General features: G+C 35.5%; 1 protein-coding gene and 1 long non-coding RNA gene across 8 annotated transcripts in view; one reads left to right on the forward strand and one right to left on the reverse strand.

The window, feature by feature from the left end:
- The window catches only part of LINGO2 (leucine rich repeat and Ig domain containing 2), a 483,020-nt gene that overhangs the window by 178,916 nt on the left and 285,880 nt on the right, over positions 1-18,224 (forward strand). The gene's annotated exons all lie outside the window — the stretch shown is intronic.
- LOC135460153 (uncharacterized) lies at positions 179-2,970 on the reverse strand. Its single transcript, XR_010443167.1, has 3 exons — positions 2,953-2,970; positions 933-1,052; positions 179-685 (listed from the first exon to the last, which is right to left on the reverse strand). It is a non-coding gene; the product is annotated as an uncharacterized LOC135460153 (long non-coding RNA).

The raw sequence follows: 18,224 nt of genomic DNA on the forward strand, positions 1-18,224 counted from the left end.
AGTATCCCATATGCTTCAACATACAGAGATCAGAGTTTCTTCCAGAAGAAACTGCACCTTATGAGGAACAGAGATGAGGCTGACTGGTCAGCGATTCTTAGGATTCTTCTTTTTATCCTCTTATTAATTACTTATTATTGTGTCAGAATTCATTTTAGGCTTTCTTCTTTTATGAGAGAGCTTTTTTTCCCTCCATTATTTATTCAGAAATTTACATGTGATTTGCATAATAAGGAAATAGAAAATTATATGGCTTGTCTTAAATAATTCTGAAATTCCTTAGGTCTAAGCTAGTAGCTTGTTTTCCATTATTTTGTGAAACTGAATATGAAAAAAATGCGGGAAAATCCTTGGCAGAGACCAGAATTTTCTGACAAGAATATTGCAGTTACAAGTACGTATCCCACAAACTGCTATTACACACACAGTAACAGCTGCTTAACATACAAGTTACCAATGATTTAAGGCAATATCCAACTGATAGTGTTCTTTCCTGTGAAGCTGGTCCATGGGTCTTGTTTTTCTTGTCAAGCTCTTAAGTTCTACAGAGGAAAACACTGAAGCCATTAGGTCCATTGAAGAGTGCATAGCATAATGTGTCATCTCATGGGCAGACTAAGTTGCCAGTGTCACATACCACAATGCTTGTTTTAGGTCAGTGAGTATTTCCTTGGAAAATGTATTCCTGTGCGGAAAGAATAGTAACTGTTGGTAGCTACTCTATCATCTTGCAAACACAGTGATTTTAGGGCTACAAGTTACTGCTTTATTAATGAGCTGGTGCTAGACTTCTAATTATAGGAAGCCTCACATCTGCTTTTGGGTACAGCTAGAATCGTTAATGATGGTGGAAACATTTCTGCATTATAAGCATTGCTGGTTTTTTGCTTCTGTTTAATAAGGGCAAATTTCTAGAAAATATTACATTCTACCTCTACACTCTGTGCTGCTCTTAATGTAAATTGCAGGAGATGTGAGTCAGGATATATTCTTTTTGATCCTCTGTATTCTCTTTCATAATTTCTTTCAAATGAAGACTGGATGAGTAATACCTTTAAGAAGGAAAAAAGGACAAATTAGTTTAATGTGCATTTTTGAACAGAGGCCTTACTACTTTTATTCTAACAGAGGCAATTGTGAATTAACTCAGGTCAATTCTCTTTTTAAAAATATCAATAAAATTTAAAAAATAATTACAGTATTCATTTCTTAAGAAAGCACTCTCCTCCTGAACAAGACAAAACATTTGAGAAAACAGATACTACCTGAATTTTCAATGAATGGGTATTTTCTCATAAAAGCATTGTTTATGCAATGCCTTGCTGGGTTTGTTTGTACAGATTAGTGACACTGTATTAAACTTAGATCATATAAAACACACAAGCCTTTCTCAATAAAAAGTTCATAAATGCAAAAACCAACTGTAAACTCAAATCTTTTTGTTTGGTGTTTTGTTTTTTTTTTTTTTTAATTCTCTCCTACATGAATCTCACTGTTAACAATTATCAACAATTGTTGGCAAATTACATGTGTCATAACTGAATACAAATGAGCCACACAGTCATAATTGTTAACAGCTGCTAGTGGACACTTTTTTTTTTTGAAGAGGCATAAAATCTATTAAAAAAACTCAGAAAGATAAAATTCACCTAGAACAAGTTCAAAGACTTTTAATTCTCTTATTTGTAAGTAAGTCTCTTGAGGTTAAGACAGGCAGAGTAGAACCAATTATACTCTTCAGCCTAAAGAACTTTTTATGGAATATTTTTATTTAATTAACTATTAGCTTGCCACAAGGCAGTGAAATTCATTGATATTTAGATACAAATGATGTAAAATTGGTTCTCTGGCTCTTCTTTTGTTAGTATTCCTGCTGTATAAATTACTTTAATAGGATTTTGCACACTGAAAATAAATGTTCATATTAAACAAAGTCAATTTTCCTATCTCTCTATGGCCTCCTAAGGGGAAGCAGATGTATTAATAGGATAGTCCATTATTAGTAGCAATGATATGAATAAAAAACACTCTTTAAATACAGCCTGAGAAAGAGTACTTAGGTGGTTAAATTTTGGAAAGCTATGTAATGCTTTGAACTAAACTTGTTGACTGTGATCTGGGGTCATCAGTCCATTTGATGCTCTAGTGAGCTTAAATAAAAAAATGTGAGAAATTTCATGGGTGAAAAATAGCAGATAAAGACTATCATTGATACAAACTACAAAGAACAAATCAGACCTTGCACTTCCACGTAAAAAAAAAAAAAATGCAGTACAAAACAACAAAATGTATTGATGTCCCATTTTAATCCTGGTTAGGGCATTTCTTAAGACTGTTTCATGCCACATCAAGCTACTTTGAAAAAAAAGTTTGTTTTATTTTTGGGCTTTTTTTGTTAGTTTGATGGGGTTTTGTTTGTTTTGGTTTGGTTTTTTTAAATTTGTTTTATCAAAAAACATGTCCTCCAAACATATTCATGAGAAATTGCAGAAATTCTTTGCTGAAAAAATAACATTTTTAATGTAAAAGGTTATCAAATGTTTGGTATAGTTTCTTTTAATTTTTATGTATGTACAGCACTTCTGTATGTATAATAAGAAATTCAGATTCATGTCACTTTCCTAAAGGATCACAAAAATAAACAAAATAAGCAGATTTTCAGTTGCAGCAGACATTCAGAAGAAACTTTGAAATGCATGTCATAATTTCACTCCAGACAGCAATTAAGTCACTCAGAGCAAATTTCTCACTTCCCTCCAGTCAGATGGGGGAGAGAATTGAAAGGGTAAAAGTGAGAAAATTCCTGGATTGAAAATAAAACAGCTTAATAAATGAAATAATAGTGACAAAAATAATAATCAAAAATGTAATGAAAGGGAAAGTAAAAAAAAAAAAAAGAAAAATAAAGCCCTAGAAAAACAAGGGATGCAAGTGAAAAAAACCCTTGCTCACCACCAACCAGCAGATCCCCAGCCACTCCCCAAGCAGGAGCCCATAGCCAGCTTTCCCTGCAGTTTATGTGCTGAGCATGATGAATGCCACGTGGCCAGCTGGAGTCGGCTGCCCTGGTGTGCTCTCTCCCACCTGCCTGGGCACCACCAAATCCATTTTCAGCAGGGCAGCATAAGAAGCTAAAAAAAGTCCTTGACTTATTTTAAACACTGCTCAGCAACTGAACCAACCATGTGTTATCAACATTATTGTCATCCAAAATGAAAAACACAGCACTGTACCTGCTGTGCAGGAAAATTAATTCTATACCAACTGGAACTGGATGGAATTAGCATTGACTTGCTTCATTTATTTGTTTTCTGTTTTCTTTTCCATTCTGTTTCCACAGTCTACAGCAAACAGCTCCTTCCTATCTCACAGTCTGACCATGAAATATTATGATAAAGACATAAATGGAATGCACTAATTTACTCTAATTGTTTAGAATGGAACAGGAGGTTCCTTCATTAAAACAGACTCACCACTCTAACTGCTGTATATTACTGAATTTACTGTTAGGAAAAATGCATAAAATACTAAACACAACAAAAGACAATAATGGCTGTTAGACTTGCAGAAGGTATAAGTCTTTGTTTAATATCTCCTCTATAGTTGTGTTTTCCACTGTTATTAAATATGAACCAAATAACTCCCTAGTGTTGTTACATTTAAAGAAAATAATCTCTTGACGCTAACAGGTTTTTGCTCCATAGAGTGGAGCAGAATGAAATACTAAGCTAATATAAAATAATTGAACACAATCTAATAGAATTAGCATCCTGATACCAGTTATTCATCCCCTGAGAACAAAAGGTAATTTTGCTGTTGCTTCCTTAAAACCTTGCTGTTTTTTGCCTTTTGGTGGGATAAACTCAGATGTGGAAGCTATGTAGTGGGAGAAGTCAGGTCAGATTAAAAGAAAAAAGATTGCATGGATTAACTGACAGACTGGGTTATATTCAAGGTTCATGTCAAAAAGTGTAAGTGGTTCTCAGCTAGTACACTTTAAGCATTATATATAACATTATTGTTAACTCAAGTCCAAATCCACTGTGATGTTATTTCTTGTTTTTGTGTATTTTTAATTGAGCATGGTTTACATCTTATCAAAGGAATAGTCTTGTTCTATTTCTTTTTTGTTTTTCACATGGTGTAGTCTGGGTTAATTCATTAATTCAAAATAAATGAAAGAAGAAGGAAGTTAGGTGCACTGCTGAGCAAAGCCAAAATTTTGCATGGCAGCTTTCACCAAATTCAAAGGACTTAAATTTCTTGTTTGGTAGGAAGCTCACATGGTTTCTCAAACTAACTCCCAAATGAAATGTTTTAGCAATGCTTGAAGGAAAGCAATAGTGAACTGGGAGAGGTGGAGATTATATTTTATTAATTTTGCAGGTTTTAAGGCTAGCATATATTTGGCCTGACACAGGCAGAAGAAAAAAATCTTTAATTCCATTTAGATAAAATTTTACCTCTAGTATTGTAACTCTTTTATCTCTAGAATTGTGAATAAACCTATGGACACTTAAATTAAAATAATGTAATTGTTAAAAAAATTATACGTAAACACCTGTTACTAAATATATTGAACATAATTTTCATTACAGGATTAGCACTACAAAGGTAGAACAGGCATCTAATACCATTATAGGTTTCACATGGTAGTCATCCTTTCTATAAATATTCCAGTAGTCAGATTCTGATGGGTTTGTTTCACACAGTTTAATTACAACATTTTCTTTAATGTTATACAGGTATCCAGTATTTTGTTGTCTCTCTCTCAAATAGATGTTGGACTAGATGAAAAGGAGTGTGTTCATATTTCCACTGATTTGGATTGCATCAATCTCTAATACTTAAATTTTCCTTTTCTCACTGAATTTTAGTTTCTATTATTGCAGTCTTTCATTCTTTTATCTATTTTCTTTCATACATAAGCTTTTCTTTAGTATTGCTCCTACTTTTTTTGGACATCAATTTAAATCAGCAAATGATCTTTCCACAGAGTATTTTAAAGTAAACTAATGTAAAAGATTTCTTTGAAATCCATCTCCTCTTTCCTCTGAAGGCAATATTAATATCAAGGTATTAATTATGAATAGGAATGAGTCTTTACACACTGAAAAACATCTGTCTCTGAATTTCAGTGTCTGAATAACACTAAAGTTCCTAAAATTAGCATCTAGGATTAGGTTAAACTTTCTTAAATTTTCACGCATACCCCTAGTCCAAAGGCAAATTTCTTTGACTTTCCCCAGGCGTGTTGAGACCGATTTCCATCCTTTCTGTAAAACAAGTTTAGGCCTCAGCTATATTGTAACTAGAAAAACATAAGAGGCTTTCTTCCCTAAACATCATAATATGCAGTTTTTGGATTACTATTTTCACACAGGAGGCAAGTATTCATGGGGCAGTGCCATTACTAGTAGAACACAAAAATGCTGGAAATTGGTGATCCTTTGTAAAATACAAAAAGCTAGGAATGGCTGATCTTTCAGGCCTGTTGGGCAGCCTGAGTCTGAGATTCTTTAGAGAATTTTAGATAATAATTAATAAAAAATTTCCTTGAAATATGTCAATATTATCAAGTTGTGAGTTGGAAAATTTGACTCCTTAGCAGGCATGAAGAAAAACAATAGCTTGAAAAAGCCTAGCTGTATTAAAAATGGCATGTATAAATAAAGTATAGTAGGTTTTGGTGACATGGTACTCTCTTTTATGTGCCTGGGCTGACAGATGCCATTGTGCTGTGTTTACGCTGTAGTAACACACACCACCTCACTTCTGCTGTGTGACATAGAACAAGCATGCAGCAGAGACTGTCCAAGCTAATCCTCTCTAAACTATTGCACTTATGGTTCTTCTGTTTTAATAAAACATGAACCAAAAATATGGAGAAATTGCTCATTTTTACCTCATAAAATCTCTTAGGTGTTCAATTTTTACCCATCAAATATTTGAATTTTTCATGGCTAGAAGAAGCTTTTTTTCCTGTATTTTTTTTTGCTGTTAACATGTAAAATACATCTTTTATTAAGAGGCATGCAAAGTAAAGTCAGTGAAACCACTTCATATTTTAAATTTATAAATAGACAAAAACTTATTCCAGGTATGGAGTCAGGTTAAAGTTGCAGCATACTTCCCGTCACAAAGTCCTAAGGATTTTTACAACCCAGCCTATATATTTATAGTGAAGTTAAATCACCACTTGGGGCTTTTCCCCCCTTTCTTCCTTCCTTTTTCTCCTGAGCAGATCCTTAGAGAAAGAATGCACTCATATTTTATTGTAACTTATTTTCAGTGATTTTCTGAGTTGCATTGTTTAAAATGCAGTGTGAAACATTTTGTTTTACTTCTTAATATAGATCTCAAGAGAACAGTTCAAAAGTCCCAGAAAGACAAGAGGTACAAATGAAATGGCTGGAGACCTATTCCTTTGGGAATTGCAGTGTGAAGTACACAAGAATATGCAGTAGCATCAAAAATATGCTTTCTAAAATTTGTGTGTTTTGGACAGTGGGACAGAGGGAAGACTATGAAAGACCAAAATTCCAAGTATTTTGTTTCACTTGATAACATCCTGGATTAAAGACAAAAAGGACATGGTGGGAATCAAAATATTTTAGTAAATATCTAATTTACTTTTGTGACAGTGGGAAAAGTTGTACCTAAATGACCATCAACTTGAAATCTAGGAGTGCATGGATGTCTTTGCTGTGCCATTCCTCCCCATTAATTCACTGTTCTTTGGGAATCTGTGAGTGGACATTATTCAGGCATTTTGAAAAGCAGCAGTGTGCTTCTCCATTGAGTAGGCTGTTTAATGGGCTCCCACGATTTCCTCCCAGACCCAAATGGAGCACCATCTACCATCACTGTCTCACCCAGTGAAAATAAGTAAATAACTATGTGGACCCTTAAAAACCTCTGTATTGCATATTCTCTATACCAGGATACAAAGTGTCCTATGAAAATTTAGTATTCTTTTTTTACCTCAACATGGAAGATATAGGGAGCACCTAATCTCCTGGTCACAATTGATTATCCCTTTTCTTTGCTTTTTGATTATGCAGACAGTCTTTGATGATACCCATAAAATGGCAGAAGTCTCATTTGGGAGTTTGAAATAAATATCGTTAATAGATGATTTCATAAATGTTAGTTGGCTTTATTCATCAAATTATACTACATACAGATGCCATGCTGGGCTCAATCACATCACTTGGATGGTAAAAGGTTACTTGAGGGATCTGTAAATACCACTGTTAAAGTCAGGTTTGTATATGCAGATACATGCAGGTTTTCTTGCACAGTATAAATAGACTTGAACTATCTATCTGACATGAATATCCTTGATGGGAATGAGAAATTCACATTTTTTCCTGGGCATGGTAGCTCAGACATCCCTTATTCATATTCTGTGTCTTTACTTGCAAAGCTCTATGAAGTTTTCTTGAAGTTCCCAAAGGGGTTAATTAAAATATTTGGTCTATTTAATTTCATGTAAATTTCATCATCTCAAGTTTTAGATTTAAGTGAAACCAGAAAAAGCTCTGTTTGTTCATCACTTTGAACTTGGCCATCAGGGCCTGTATGAATTTCTTCAGGTTTGGCTAAGGGTCAACTCCAAGTTGACTCAGTCAAGTTAAAGATAGTGAACTTGGGCAAAGAAGGGCATAGCACTGTTTATACACTACTGAGAATTGCAAGGAGAGTTATCAGTGCCAATGCTGAACAAAAGGAAATTATTTTTCCCACCATCCTGACACATATATACCTAGTTCTTTAAAGTACTGTAGCCAGTGCATTAAAACTGCTATATTGTTCTTAATATTTGAACAGCTGCTGTTCACTGTTAGCCACTTCATCTTGACAGCTACTCAACACCACCAAAACACAAGCAGTTACACCTATGCAGACATTATCTTTTCATGGCTGACTTGCCTTGGTTTGAAACTTTAAAAGGAAGAAGCAGATATCAGTAATTTTTTTTCAGCAATTTTGTTAAAAAGCCTCATATTCTTTAGGTGACAAGTTTTCTTTGTTTAGCTCTTAGGTTGTCACCATACCATGCAGAGAAACAGTGCATTATTACTTCTAAAAATCTCTTGTAAATGAGGCAGACATAAATATAGACCTGAAATATATCTGAAAGGCAAAGAAAAAAAAAAGAAAAACAAAAGTAGCATTATTTTATCTTCTGTCTCAAAACCAAGTATACAGTTTATTCACAAAAAAAAGCATCTGGTGTGCTTTTCCTTGTTTGTCTAACAAGTTTAGCTAGCTACTGATGGAAAATTGCTGTAATTAAAAGGTATACTAAAAACAGATATTGCATAAATTATTTAACATGAGAAAAAACTTTATTAATGAAATATTTTGTCCACACAACTTTTAATATTTTAATTTATTGTAAATAATACCACAAGATAGGACACCATTGAAAATAAAAAGAAAAAAAAAACCACTTCATGATCTCAGGGCTTTACCCTTCCTGTAGAACCTTACACTAACCTAGAGGACAGCACATGTACATTTTACAGGAAATTCCCAAGTTGTTTCATCTCAGTTCATGCTAAGAGCATGACTGGAAAAATCTGCTTGCTGGATTCTTGATATCAGTGATAGCATAAAGCATTATATGTAGCTTTGGGAAGAACTGAAATTTATCAGTAAAGTTAAATCAGGGCAAGACTGGTTGTTTCACTTTTACATACAAAGTTAGGTGTCCTGCTTCATAGGTTGGTCAACACAGGAGATGTGGAAAACATACATGAAGTGAACTTCTCAGAAGAAGATTGATTTAAGCTGCATGTAGAAAGAAAGACAAATATATTTTTCATGTGTTTGTTTGTTTTGTTTTTGTTTTGTTTGCTCGGTTTGGTTTGTTGTTTGTGTTTGTTGTTTGTGGGTTTTTTGTGGGTTTTTTTTTTTGTTGTCTTTTGGTTATCTGTCACTGACTTCTTTCCATTTCTGCACAACTCGCCTCAAGTTGTGAAACACCATCTAGTCTCCAATCTCCTAGGAACAGTAGTCTGTTACCTTGGCTCAGTTTTTCCCAGAACCCTGGGCTAGAAGTGTTCACCTGTGTTGTAGCACAGCACTGCCCCTGGGCAAATGCAGAAAGAATGAACCCCAGGGGATTTGTGTGAGACATGGCTCCTTGTTCTCATGGAAATACCATAGAAGAACATGCTGACAAAATACCCAATCTGACCTCCTTAGTGCATGTGGCTGGTTCAGACACCCCCAGAGCTGCGTCTCAGAGCAGTCCTTTCTGTGACTCTACTTGTAGAATAGCATCGCAGGAAACTGTCAGGAGGAAGAAGGGAAAGACCAGCTCAACAGGAAATGCATCACTTTGCCACTAGTATGAAGCTCTAGGCAGCATGATATGTCCTTGCATCGAAGGCTGACTCCAGGAACCCAAGTCTGTCCCTAATTAATAACATAACAAACATGATACATATTGATTACCAAAACCACTATTATCTTTATTTTTAGAGCAGGAAAAATAGAATGAAAAATTTCTCACTGTTGCTGCATTTTATTTCCCAACACATCTTTCTGATAACTGAAGGAGCTGCACATTGTCTGTTTTCTTATTCTTACCTTCATAATTAACTTAGTGTGAATGGAAACCAAAGAATTATCTTTCCCATCTCTTCTTGTGCCTCCAGGAATGTGGCTGAGTAACAGGAGAGATGATAAACACTGTGGCAGGTGGATTTAAATGTGCCCGTAGAGATTTGTCCTTTTAGATGAAAAGTCGTAGAGTCAACAATTCTTGCTAGCATCCAGCCCACGAAATAAACTTTATCATCATGAAATCTCTGTTTACCTGGCAGGGAAAAACATACTGTATCTAAATGCACAACCTGTAGAAGTCAGATGATAATTGATATATTGGATTGTTCTGCTATAAAATGTGCAAAAATGGCATAAAGTATCCAAAGGAAAGTGCTGTCATCTGACACTCAAGATTAGGTTGATACAAGCCTGGCAGTTTTGGATCCTCCAAATTATTGACTTTGATTATGCTTTACTAATAGCAAGTAGTAAGCAAGTACCATCTCATTGGTAATAGCTTCATTAACTTTCCTATACCTTCCTATCAAGTAATTCAGAAAAATTCTTACTCCAGAGCTGAAAAACGGAAATTACTCTGCCAATCTTAAGAACTCATAAGTATCATATCCTCAAAAGAGATGTTCAGAAAAATCAATAATTATTTAATCCTTCTGCACTTGCTGAGAGAAGCCATGCAATTCTGTTCTCTGAGACCACAGACAGTCTCATCATCTCTGCTGTCTCTGACATCAAGGAGTGAAGTGAAATGGGTAAGAATCTGTAAAAAAGTCACAGCCCCACAGCTTCCTTGGGCTACACTTGCATTACTTCTCTTCTGCAAACAAAGATTGGGATTTCTTATTTTTTGTGAAAGAGAGTCATTGCATCATAGAATCAAAATGGTATATATTGGAAGGGATTTTAAAGACCAACTCCCCTGTCCTGTGAAGGGACAACTTCCACTTGACCAGATTGCTCAAAGCCTCATTCAGCCTGGGCTTGAACACTGCTGGGGATGGGGCATCCACTACTTCTCTGGGCTACCTGTGCCAGTGCCTCACCTCCCTCCCAGTACAGAAGAGGAATGAAGCCATCCCTCAGCTGCTCCTCATTGGAGATACCAATGAGGATGGTATCTTTCTCCAGTGCATCACCATAGTCTTACTAAATTGTGGGGACCAGAACTGCACTCAGTACTCAAGGTGAGACAGCACCAATTCTATTCCCATAATAGGTGAAAAAATAGTAACTGAGGTTACTACCCCGTGCCTTTTTTTTGCTAACATGTTTCCATCTGCATCCTTCTACTGATCCTGTGTTTTATTCAATGATAGCTACTTTTCAGGATTTTTTAATAGATAATGCCAGTTTTACAAAGAAAAAGAAAATTATGATTTGATGACAAAAGCATTTTATCATAGAAACACAGAATATGAGTTGTCAGAGAACCATCAGGATCATGAAGTATGACTCCTGGCCCTGCACAGCACATCCCCAAGAATCATAGCATATGCCTGAGAGTGTTGTCCGAAGGCTTCTTTAGCCCTGCCAGGCTCGGTGCAGTGACCATTTCCCTTGGGAGCCTGTTCCAGTGCCCAGCCACCTTCTGGATGAAGAGTCTTTCCCTGATATCTAACCTAAACCTGCCCTGATTCATTTTCAGGCCATTTGTTCAAATCCAATCACTGATCCGCAGAACAGTACCCACCCTTCTTCTGCCCCTCATGAGGAGCTTGCAACTGCAGTGAGCTCTCCCCTCAGTCTCCTCTTCTCCAGGCTGAGCAGACCAAGTGACCTCAGCCACTCCTCATGCAGATTCAAGGGCCTTTAGCATTTTCATTGCCCTCCTCTGAATGCTCTCTTCACAGTTAAACTTCTTTCTTATTCTGTGTCACCCAAAACTGCCCCCAGCACTCAAGGTGGGGCTGCCCCAGAGCAGAGCAGAGCAGAGCAGGACAATCCCTTCCCTTGCCTGGCTGTGATGCTGTGCCTGATGCACCCAGGACACGGGTGACCCTTCTGGCTGCCAGGGCACTGCTGACTCATGTTCATCTTGCCACAGACCAGGAATCTCAGGTCACCTTCTTCAGGGCTGCTTAAGAATATGAAACTGGTTGTAATGGTTTAGAATACACTTCCTTCAAGCTCAAGATCCATCTCTGTCAATGCACAATTAATACAGATATTTATGATATGCTTCTGGCATACACAAGATTGCTGGAAACATACATGAGAAAACCAGCCCACCCTTGGAGAAATGTTTCTAGGAGAACAATGTGATTCATCCCAGACAGGAAACAGAATAGTGTTCACCTTTGCAGTTCAGGACAGAATTATGGAATCACCACATCAAGAAACATGGGAGGGGAGTTGGAGAAAGATGAATTAAAAATGAATGGTTTCCACCATCCAAATTATTCAGAGAACATGTAGAGCACAAAGGCAATAACAAGCTTGTAAACAATATAGGAAGCTAAGTTGCATACAGATTTTGTATTCTGAGGTAGTGGGCTCTCCTAAGTAGTGCAGTAATGTGAAGGTGACTGAAGATTAAAGCCTTGCAATGCAAGGAATGTTTCCTGGAGCATGGCTTTAACAGATTTTAAGACTCTCAGTGTGCACATAACGCACAAAGACAGCAGCAAATTTTTCCACTCTGTTGCTAAATCAACAACAGTTGAATCACAGCGGGATCAGGAATGCATCTGTAATGCAGTACAAAGGTGCAGAAATGCTCTGGCACAATCTTTGTGCTCCTTATGTCAAGGTCTGTTCATAGGGAAAAAAACCTTGACCCCGAAAAGGTGATATTAGTTAGACTTTATGGGACTTGAAATACAGGTACATGTAGCATTGCAAGACAATAGGCCCTTTTGAAACCACTCAGTACAATGTGAGGAGAGTGAGAAGATAATCATTAAGTGAAAAAATAGTTGCTATGGACCTTTATCAGCAACATAACGAAACATTTTAGTGAAGTGGGCACAAAAATAACACCTGCAAATTCTAAGCAGAATTCACAACATACCATGTGTGTCTGCCAAAATGGATTCAGCTCAGTCCTGCTGCTGTTATGAAAGAAAAGTACTCACAGAAATGAGAAGAACCCTCAGTATTTTCACCTATCACTCTGGTGTGCACTTGGTGAGTAAGGAATTGCAGAAATGGAATCATACAATAATCACATCTTTTTTCATGGAAATATGCCCATTAAATTATTATATGCTTTATTAGGAAATAAAACAAAATGAAAGAGAAAATAAAATCTTCAGGCAGTAGACTGATCTCTGAGACTGCATTGGAATTTGATTCTCCAGATTCCACACTATTTAGTCTTCAAATTATTTTGTTTTAAAATGAAAACATTCGTCGTGAAGTGGGTATTTAATCACATTCATAAAAGGGAAGAACACTAACAGGAAAAATGAAAAACTATGTGTATAATGTGGCTGTTCTAACATATTAGTATCAGACTAGTGTCCTAATCTTGGTCATGTTGGCTATTCCAAAGCTAGCATTTTACCTTTTTTTCCTTATGAATGAAAATCCTAATAGCTTTGTTTCATTTTCAGAGCATGAAGAAAATGCTTCAACTTAAACCTTTTTTATGAAATCACATTCTTGGGAACTAGCTATTCTTTCTAAGGCTTTGCATTGATTCAAAGCTGCTGAATGGCACCTGCAAAAGAAGCTGCTGAATGGCACCTGCCTATTACTGACAATTGAGAATGTACTACTTGATTTATCCAGGGAGCTGCAGTGATAGAAAAGTGGCAATCTGCTCCATTTGATAAAAGGTCCACTAAAGACTCAGTAAGAGTGTGTGAATATACTTAAAAGGAATATTCTTTGCTCTTTGGAATAAAATCATCACACCAGGTAGGTTTGATCATGGCTTTCAGAAAGCACCATGAGAAAGCCATTGATGAAAGCATCCAGCTGACCAAAATGCCTGTTATTCAACTATCAGAGCTGTCAGGTGAAAATGAGGCCTTATGGCTCAGATCACCAGAAAAGTCACAACATAGTGACCAAGATCACATTCTGGCTCACTGGCAGAATTGCCACTCCCTTTGAAACACACAAGATAGACTTTGACAAGAGACTGTACATAATCCAAAAAATACTGAGATGATAGATAAAGGCAATGCAGATGGAGGGGGTATCCTATATGTCAGAAAGCATTTCAGCAGTTCTAATGCTCTGACAGTATGTTAGATAACAGAATAGACCATAAAATTTAGGTTCTGTCTTGTGTACCTAAAGAGATAAAATGATACTAAAATAAAGAAATAACAAAATTAAGATTAGCAAAGCAATGTAGCAACCCAGTGCAAAAGAGGATAAAAAGCTTTGAATCCATCACAAGAAATCGGTTTGGCTGCCATCTGAAGAACATATAAGGATGTGGCAAAAAAATCTAAAATGCACTAAAACATAGAATGCATTCTACCACCATCTGGATTAAGAACATCAAAACAAAGTTACAAAAGTGAACATATGGTGGTGTAGTCAGCCAGTTTTAGCCACTCTGAGAACCTTTATCATCTGTTGATCCTTCTTATAAGAGCTGGAAGAAAGCTAAGCAGCATAGAAAATATAACACTGCAAAGAACAGAACTTAAAATAAATTCAAATTTCTTAGCAATCACAGTTACATATATACAGGTGAATTTTTAAAGAACACCGATTGGAGGATGACCAGAACTTACAAACTATAGCAAAATTACAATAGCACTCATGTTCCTGAGTATGAAAATAAATTTCAACAGAAAGACTGGAATAGTAATACAAAAAGCATAAATAAAACATTCATCAGTCTGTCAGAAATTTGAAGATGGCGTCCAGCAGCCAATTATTCAAACCACAAAATGTAGTAAACTTCTCTCAGTAGATCACAACATCTCACCTAGACAAAGAGCTCTGCATTTATTTGGTTTTGGTATGCAAAACAGTAATTTTCAACCATGTAATTGAGGCCATGTAATAAACTGGTAATTCCAATCATGTGTGTCTATGGTCTTAAAAGAATTGTACTGTATCCATATCTGGTTTTCAACCAACAATATCAGGTACAGGAAGTAGTTTTTGAAATATTTCCTGGTGCTGTTTTTTATCTCTATGGAAAACTTTAAGTTATTTTACTTTTCAGTAAATCATCATAACGAAATACATTATTGACAATATTATATCACACAAATTTTATCAGGAGAAAATATTCTCTAGCTTTAACCACAAGGTGAATAGGGTAATATGAAAATTAAACAAGTCCCAGAAAATGGTTTGAGGCTTTAAGAAATACGGAACTTGTGTCGAAAGAACCTACAAGTACATTTCTTTCCATGGTATGCCTGGGACTTTCCAGAGACTGCTTCTCATAGCTAATCATTTTTATAAACAACTGATCTAATATATAAAAGGAGATGGGAAAAAAATTTGTTCAGAATCATCAACAGGCACAAGGCAACTGAAGATGATCTTAATTAACAATGTGGATTCTGTGTATTCAGCATTGTATTGGTGTAGTTTTGCTGTACAATAAAGAAGCCACTTTGCATTGCCTCTGGTCGTATGTCCACAGGAGGAGTAAACAGTTTCCTTCATAGGATGAGTAAACTGTTTCCTGGAAGCAACTGAGCTCCACTGCCCCTGTCAGTGCTTATGGAAAAATCTACAGCAATCATACCAACCAAGATGGTTGGTATGATTGCTGTAGACAGTTTGCCTTCCTTTTAGAGTTTGGTAGAAAGACATTTTTTCTGATATTATTTCTGTAGACCCTGCTGGAAATAGGAATGCTCTCTCAGGTTGTACTCCTCTTACCGAAAGCTTTGTGAAGGTGCATAAGCACAACAAGAATTACAAAAAGTAGATTCTGCCTTTTTTTCATGCTTCCAAAAACTCTCTTTTTGGAAAGAAAGGCAACTACACAGAAATAATCTGAAAAGTCATGAACATATGGAGCTCCCTAGAAGTGAAAAATCTATAACTATTCTCTGAAAGTTGCTCTGGGGGAAGGAGGGACAAGTTGAACCACTGTGGCCAGAGAATTTCCCAGTACTTCACCTTGCAGGAGCATTTAAGGAATTTGATAACAGAAGAATTTGCGCATAATGAAGTTGTGCTCTGGAGAGTGAGCTGATATTCACCACTACACTGGAACTTTTCTATTGAAAGGCAATTTGGAGATGTCATGCTGTGAGCAGACAATGTTTAAAATTCTAGTTTCTAGATCAGCTTGCAACATTTTAAACAAACGGCTTTCAGGAACAACAACATGGATATATGAGTATTCTGTGTTACTTTATGGAATGGATTAGTCTTACTTTAGAAATACTGAAAATAACTTTTTAAATTGAGTTTATCAGACTTTTGTATGAAGACTCAGACATGCACATCATCAGTAGTTTTTATTGACTATATAGAAAATTATTTATAATAAAATTTTATTCTATATCTAAATGTGTATTAGGAATAGGACAAACATTACTGGCACCTATTGTATGCTTCAAAACACAGATAATAAGAAACAGAATGCAACTGATTTTAATGTAGTTCTGACTGTTTTGATAGACACCTAGAAAGAATAACACAATGACACTGGAGGAACAGTATATACATAAGTTTTTGTTCTTTATTTAATCATATCTAAGCTATAAAGAAGAAAATACAAACAGGTACAGTTGAAAAGGCAGTCAAGGTGTGTTCAAATGCAAATAATAGCAATAAAATATAAAACTTACAGTTAAAAAAATTTATTTGTAAACTATTCATTTAATTACATTGTTAGATTAAAACTTCAGAGTTTAACAGATGAAAAATGGGAACAAAGTCAGATATAAAGATTTCTTTATTGCACTTACTGGGAATCTAACAGTTTGAATTTTTAAAACAGTTTCTTTTTTCTTTTCACTGCTAACAAGTAAACACATGGATTTCCCAATGCACTAAATTTTTATTATTCCTAGAATCCTAGTACTAATAACTTTTTAATTACTTAGGGATAGATTGCCATTTAAGAAGACAACAAAATGGTAAACTTTTCAGAACCAATCTAAGTCAGCATCTTTCTGAATTGGGTACAATAATAAACACTGTGAGTCTCCACACCACTGTAAAAAATCTTATGTAAGTTTCCACACTATTTGGAATAGTAGTGTTGAAAATTCAGAGAAAGGCAAAGTAAAGGTGAAGGTAGGTGATGGGCAGATACATAAATTCTAAGAGTGTTAGTTCATTTTCCTGAAAAGATGGATTGTTATTTAGATTACAAAGATATTATGCTGTTCTACCAGAACAGGATGTTTAGGAAGAATAAATGAGAATGAATAAGACTATTTCTAATCTAATGGGACTCTACTTTCCATTACTTATTCGATAAGCATGAATGAAAAATTAAATACAAATGTTGTATGCACGTGTGTGTGTGTGGTGACTTAACAGTGAATTGAGAAACTACTTCCAGAGTAATTCTAGCCTAGGAAGAATAAAACACTGAGAGCCATCAGCTCAGTCTTCATACATGCCCAGCAGTTTCTTAACTGTGCAAAAATTCCTAATTTCCCCTTTTGAACATAGCATATTTGCCTGGGTAAAAGTTATTATGCTCTGTATATGTCAAATTTTCCCACAAAAAATCTTGCTTTACACCAGGAAAGTCACTAATAAGATAAGGACATTTCTTGAAAGAAGTGACGTTAAAGGTCACCATTATCACAGAAACATTCCTTGCAGTTTTTCATCAATTTTGTGAGGGTTTTAATGGATTTTACTGAATTTGCTCTTTGAAATCTCTTTATGTCAGCCTCTGCCAGCCTCTGTTACTTCACTGAAGAATATTTCAGCCTTAGTTGCTGCAGTATAGTCAAACATAGCATTTTTTTTTTTTCTGTATAATACTGTGTAACTTCATTAAATTCCACAGTTCATTTCAGTCCTTCTTCCCAACTATGCATTATTGGTCATGTCAGTAGGGAAGATTTTCATTTCCTAATCTCTTCTCTTTCAGAAATCAGCATGGACTTAGTAAAATAAGAAATGACTAGTGGAGTTTACTGTTATCACTGAACATGCATTGAAAGATGAACCTAAAAAGACAAAGTTTGAGACACACGTTCCATCTGCAAGAGTCAAATCCTGCTCCCATTTAAACCTGTTGAAATGTTGCCATTGAGAGAGCTGGGAGAAAAAATATACTCAAAAAGTTATTTGATTTCTACATGCAGAGACTTTAAATTGTTGCCCCTTCTTAAATTTAACCAACGTAATTGTAGGCAGGTTTTATTCATTTTTATATGATCTTTTTAGCTAAGCTAAAACCTGGCCCAATCCTGTTTAGGTTATTAGGAGGGTTGAATATTTTATCTAGTTATTAAAAGCGTTATAGAAGTCAAATCAGAAGGGGAATGTGAAGTTATGCAACTATTTTAATATAGACAATTTAGGTACTTGGTCCCTGGAATTTTTAATAAGGTTTTAATACAGTCTTTGGTTTCTTGTTACTATGATTTGCACAGAGCCTGTCCTATGATTTCTTCTAGATCAAAATAAAATCCTTTGAAATTAACATCTTTCATTAACTCCATCTGAAAATTGCTACATGGCTTTTCCCCAGATAAGGCAGAGAAAATTCAGTAAATCAAAACTTTCTTATTTTTGATTTC

Source organism: Zonotrichia leucophrys, chromosome Z (genome assembly GCF_028769735.1).
Source record: "Zonotrichia leucophrys gambelii isolate GWCS_2022_RI chromosome Z, RI_Zleu_2.0, whole genome shotgun sequence".
Lineage (NCBI taxonomy): Eukaryota > Metazoa > Chordata > Aves > Passeriformes > Passerellidae > Zonotrichia > Zonotrichia leucophrys.